This window comes from Elephas maximus, chromosome 4, assembly GCF_024166365.1.
Source record: "Elephas maximus indicus isolate mEleMax1 chromosome 4, mEleMax1 primary haplotype, whole genome shotgun sequence".
NCBI lineage: Eukaryota > Metazoa > Chordata > Mammalia > Proboscidea > Elephantidae > Elephas > Elephas maximus.
In genome coordinates, this window is record NC_064822.1 from 110,586,046 (window position 1) to 110,592,528 (window position 6,483).

Consider the following 6,483-nt stretch of genomic DNA (forward strand, 5'->3'; position numbering starts at 1 on the left):
TATCTCCTGTTTATCAGAATCTAGCAATAAACAGTGCTTCAGAGAATTCCACATGCCTGCCACATAATACACATTCAAAATACAATTTTCCAAGTTAATTTATATAATAAAGATTACTTATTTATTTCATCTTATTACTTCCTCTCTTTTTTTATGTACCATATATAAAATACTTGAATGAAGGTGAAAATTCAACAACCATTTAACATGCTAAAGAAGCTGATTATAAAATTGGGAAAAATATATTTTATTAAAAAATATAAGTTGGGCATCATTGTCAATTATCCGGTATTGTGTCTAGGGGAGAGGAACAATTCCAAAAGCTAACACCAGGTAAAATATTAAGTGAATTCTTCATCAGCATGCCATGGAAATCCATAGATATGAATTTTCTGAAATAAAATTCTATCTGAGATTAGTGGGAGCAATATTCATTAGAATTCTCCTCTAATCCTCAGGACATTTACAATGTCCAGGATCTTCAGTATGGAAAATAGTTTTCATTAAGGATCATGAAGTACACTAAATAAACATCAACAAAATAATTGCTGGAAGAGAAATAATAGTCAAAGAATGGTATTTTTCTTCTCTATCATTTTTTTTAGAACTTCTTTGAGATCTTTGTTTCTCAGAGAATAAATCAAAGGATTCAACATGGGGGTGACTAGGGTGTAACATACAGAGGCCACTTTACTCAGTTCAGGAAATCTGTCAGGAGTCAGATACATAGAAAAGACAGCACCATACAACACACTCACGACTCCCAGGTGGGAGCTACAAGTGGAGAAGGCTTTCTTACGTCCTTCGATGGAGCGTATCTTGAGAACTGTAGACACAATATACATGTAAGAAACAACAATGACTATGATGCTAGGCAAGATGATGATGCCAGTTAAAGAAAAAGACGCCACTTTGTAGATAAAGAGATCAGAACATGAAATCCTCTGAAGTGGGCAAGTATCACAGTAGAAGTGGTCAATGACCCGAGAAACGCAAAAGGATAAGGTGAATGTCATGCTGGTCTGAAGAACTGAACTGATGCAGCCACAGAAATAGGAACCAGCCACCAACTGAATTCAGAGTCTTGTTGACATCTGAACAGAGTAGAGGAGTGGATTGCAGATGGCAATGAAGCGGTCATAAGCCATGGCTGCCAGAAGAAATGCCTCAGTCACAAAGAAGAGGGCAAAGAGAAAGAACTGAGTCACACAGCCTGAAAAGGAGATGGACTTGCTCTCAGACCAGAAGTTGATCATAGCCTTGGGTGCAATCACAGATGAATAGAAGAGATCAATGAAGAAGAGGTTGCCTAGGAAGAAATACATTGGTGTGTTCAGCCGGGGATCAGTCATGATAATAGCCATCATCCCAATGTTGCCTAGAAAGATCATGGCATATACAACCAAAAATAGGAGGAAGAGGAGAATATGCAGCTCTGGGCCGACCCTGAAGCCAACAAGAATGAAGTCAGTCACTTCTGAATGATTGCTTCCCTGTCACCCATGGCAGAGACCTGCTGAGAGATAAACGAATGAACTCTTGGCGTTGATCCTAGTGTTACATGTAATGCCCTACAGTGTTAGGATTTAAATCTTTTTTGTAATCGTTATTAATTTTAGCCTTATAGAGATACTGTGACATAAATTGAAGCCAGTTTCAACTGATGATGAATTCAGAGGTTAGTTTCATTTCCTATTTCCATCAATTGGTTGAATTAGATCTTTTGTCTATATGCCTAGTACAATGCTATGCCTTTTCACCCCAATGCATTCCTGCATTTACCAGTACAATTTTTCTCTACATTTCCCACTCATGATTTACAGAATAACTTCAATATCATGAAGTAGTGGTTGGAAGTTAGCATAAATAATTGACATTTTGTAAACAATTTTCAAACAATGTATTGCGTTGTGCAAATCTGCTGCAAAAGACCTCTTTAAAGTGTTAAAAAGCAAAGATATCACTTTGAGGACTAAGATGCCCCTGACCCAAGCCATGGCATTTTTAATCCCCTCATATGCATGTGAAAGTTGAACAGTGAACAAAGAAGACCGAAGAAGGATAAATCATTTAAATTGCAGTGTTAGTGAGGGATATTAAATATGATATGGAGTGCCAGAAGAATGAAGAAATCCATCTTGGAAGAAGTACAGCCAGAATGCTCTTTAGAAACGAGGATGGCGAGACTTCATCTCACTTACTTTAGACATGTAGTCAGGACGGACCATTCCCTGGAGAAGGACATCATGCTTGCTAATGTAGAGTGTCAGCAAAAGAGAGGAAGACCCACAACAAGATGGATCGACGCAGTGGCTGCAACAATAAGCTTAAATTTGCGAGGATTGTGAACATGGTGCGTGACCGGGCAGCATTTCCCTTCTATTGTATGTAGGGTTGCTATGGTTCAGAACCGACTCAAAGGCACCTGACAACAACAACAAACAATTTATGTAGTCTCAGTTTGGAGATATTGGGGGTTTCAGTGGGTTAGGTAAGGTTATTTGAGTACAAATGGATATAAAGTATGTGACTGAATTTAAAAACTACTTAGGAGATAAAATTAACTTTTTGTGGGTCATAGATACTCTTGATTTTGATGGAAGTTATATACCCTCTAAGAGAATAGTTGTGCATATCCAAACACAAAAATAATTTTCCTGCCCTTTTCAGGATTTCTTTTCTAGTTAGGCCCCCAAAGACCTCTCATAAAGAAAAATTTTCTGCATTTCCTGAGCCCAAGGCTCATAGTTCTATGAGAATAAGCCTACGCATAGTCTGGCTAGAGGGAGTACCTTAACAATGAGGAAATTGTTGAGTGCATTCTTGTTTACGCTCAATGTAACTTTGATAGACATCATCAGTTCATTCACAACACATCTAAATTAGATTTTGAACTCATTATATTAACTATATAGTCCACCTTTTCTCTCCCCTCAGGCCTTTATATTCATAATTCTTTCTAAGCAATAATTATAATACCAAATATTTATGCAGTATTTATTATATGCCAGACCCTTTTCTAAGTGCTTTTCACAATAACTTATTGAATCTATACAACAATAATATGAGATAGGTCCTATAATAGTCTCTAGTGTATAGATGAGAAAACTGAAGCACAAAGATGTGAAGAAGATTGTTGAAAGTCAACTGATAGTGTCAGATACAGAATATGAAGCCAGGAAACCTCCAGAATCCATGCTCTTAATCACTATACTGTTTCACCCTTCGATAAGGAGCTCTTCCTGTTCCCTTACCTGGCTTACTTCTACTTGTACTTTAGAGGTCTGTCAAAGTTTCACATCTTCAGAATAAACTACTTAATTCTGTACTCTGTATCAGCACATCTCTGCATACATCATGCTTCCAAGATCATAGCCATTGGCAGAGTATTTCAATATAACTTTCTACCTCCCTGGACAATAATTTCCTTAAGATCAAAATACAACTTGATTTCTGTATATTGTCAGCATAATGTTCTGTGCCTGACGAATGGTAATTAATCTATATGTATTTATTATATAGGTAAAAGTGGAAAGATAACTGAGCTTTAATAGTCAGAAAAAAACTTGAAGGCTTTGTAATAGTGCTGTGGTTAGTGCAGGGTTCAGTGCAAATGGACCTAAGCTTCAGCTTTGCTTCTCTCACTTTTTGAGTGGGTTCATGGATGAGTTACTTATGCTATATCATCCACATAAATAAGGTGGGGATGAAAATAATATAACCCTCAAAAGTTTCTTGAGGATATAAAATGGGATAACGTATGTAAATCACTTAGCATCAGTTTTGGAAGAGTAAGTACTCAAAAAATAATTATTATTTTTAGTTTTTATTATAGCTTTCTTTGCTCCATCTCACAATTCACATCAAAATAATTGGCGCTAATTAGGTTTATATATTAACAATATTAAGGCTTTTTTGGATTAACCATTTGAAGCTGAGGGAATGAATCAAAGAAACTGCTAAAGATTCAGAAAGAAAAAAGAAAACTGAAAGAAATACAATTTTTCCCCTAAGGGAGATGACAGAGAAAAATGGCATTTTGTGTTAATGTTATTCAAGGATATATTAATGTCAAAAATAAAATATTTACCAGCCCCATTAAAAATTACATATGCAAGTAATTTTATTATGTATGAACAAAAATTTAAATTAGATAATACTTAGTGACTGAAGAGTTGTGAGTAGTTAATCAGTGAAAACAAAGCCTATGGTCATGAAATATTGTTTTTTAAATAGAATATTTTAATTAATAATCTTACCTAGAAGGAAAGATAAAGATTATTTTAATTTTTAAGATTTACTCCTAACAAACCAGTCAAATTATAATTAACAAACCAAAAACGTTTATACACTGAAAAGATAATCCTTCTGACAGCAGCCAGCAAACAAGTAGTCCATTTGTGACTTATTATTTGTCAAAAAATCTCCTGTTTTAAAAAGTTACTTTTATCTTGTATCGTCTGGTAATTTGTCAGATCCTGTTAAAAGTGAAGAAGAATTCCAATATTTTCCTCTTCTTATCGTTGCAACTCTGGAAACGAAAACATAAAGTTAATTAATGACTATGTCACAACTCCAAGTACTGAAAATCAACCCTTTGAGATAAAATGAAGCCCTGCAAAAAATTCCCAAGTACATGTTCATTATCCCAGTTTTAGATTCCTCCCATGTGGGACTAGGATTTATTTTCCTCATTGCTCTGTTTAAACTGTTGTCCTTTCCTACTAGTTTGTTCCATTAAAAATGCTATAGGCCTTATTAGAGGAGAGACAAAGTGAATTTTCCAAGTGATGCTCTGTCAGACTGAAGTAATTCCAGAAATTATATTCTGTAATCATGGAAAGTGAACCTGAGGAATCAGTCTGCAGGATATTCTCTCTCCTCCATTTGTGGATGTTTATATGCTTTCAAAGAAGGAGCAAAGTTTGCCATGGATATGTTAAGAAAGTAGAGGCACTGAGTCATCTGTAATCCCTGATAATCTGCCAGAATACCTGCTGCAGTTATCCATAACGGCTTTGATTGGGCATAGCAGTGCAACTGTGTCAAATAATTGCAGCTTTGAGGTTTCCCTCATCTTCTGGGAGATAGTCCCTCTGGGAAAAAAAGAAGTTTAAGTCAGTTATTAAGATACCTAGTTCTAGGCTCTGTAGCCATAGTCTGTGAGGACCACAGAGGCTCTAGGTTAAAAAATAATAACAATAGAGTCTAGTAGGAATCAAAGTAGATGCAAAGAGTTGTGTGGATCCCTTGTTGTGTGGATCCTTTGGGAGTATCAAAGGGGTCTTTCAATTTTGATTTCTCCACCGAAAAAGAAGCATTTTCAATGTATTAGAGCACAGTTTTGGTAGGCAAAAGGAATAGTTTTGAAATATTGTACTTCAAAATAAATTTTCTATTCATTTGAACTCAGCACTAATGTAATATCTTGAAGTTTACCTCATAGGGTGGCTCAAACCTTCGTTGATGAAGGATCTGAGCCTTGTGTTCTTGTCTCTGATGAAGTGCTGTAGTTGTTGATTAAGATTTACTATCAGACATGGCAGTATTAGGAGGCATTCTGGAAAATGCCCTGGGTTACTGCTATACTCCTCTTTGCCTCCTTATTAACACTATCTTTTGCTAATCAGTATCTATCACCCAAAAGAATACAAAGCATCCATTTTACCTGTTGGTTGAGTGAAATGAAGAATTCTCCAAATGTCCAAAAGAGAGTCTTGATTTGGAGCTTATTTTAGAAATTGTGTGTCCCCTTGTAAAAACATTCCTCTTTTGAATAGTAAGAATGCTAACTTATCAGAGTCCAAAGTCATATGGGAAAAAACATAACAAAACAAAGAACAACAGCAACAACAAAAAATGATGCGAGGAGCTTTGTAGATTTTATTGTGATATTCCCAGTTTTACCCTTTGTACCTAGACCTGTAGTCTGGTTATGGGAGAAATAACCTAGTATGTTGGTTCCTATTGCAAAGCTCAGATCATACGTGGATGACAGTGACCCAGCTTTTCAAAATGTTGATACTGACACTTTGGTCCAAGAAGTAATTCTTCAGTAACTGATTCCAATACTCCATTAGCTCATCTGGTTCTCTATGATTAGTTACGTGAACATTCTATCAAATTTCATGGGTATGAGTGCATTGCCTTCCTGTTCTTGTAAAATGAGTACCTTGCTACATGCAATAGTATAATATAGCATGCCGATGATTAAAACATTCATTTAGTCCATATTAGGCAGAATTAAGAGAAGCAATTTGAGCAGAGAAGGCAATATCTGTATATTTGGAGCAGTGTCTGGACAAGTGGCTCTTCCTTCCTCATGGAAAATTTCCAATGTGATTAGCCTGACACCTGATAGCTGGCTGGTATTTCATTCAATTGATGAATTAATTGAGTGAAAAGTGAAGTGGCTGGGAAAGAGGCTAGAAGAAAACAGGTTATTGCCTTCACCAGATTATTGAGAACCTTCTTCATACCTGA

At 35.9% G+C, this 6,483-nt stretch overlaps 1 pseudogene; it reads right to left on the reverse strand.

The window, feature by feature from the left end:
• Window positions 1–566: 566 nt before the first annotated feature.
• Window positions 567–5,011, reverse strand: LOC126076338 (olfactory receptor 9K2-like; annotated as a pseudogene).
• Between the last annotated feature and the right edge of the window lie 1,472 nt (window positions 5,012–6,483).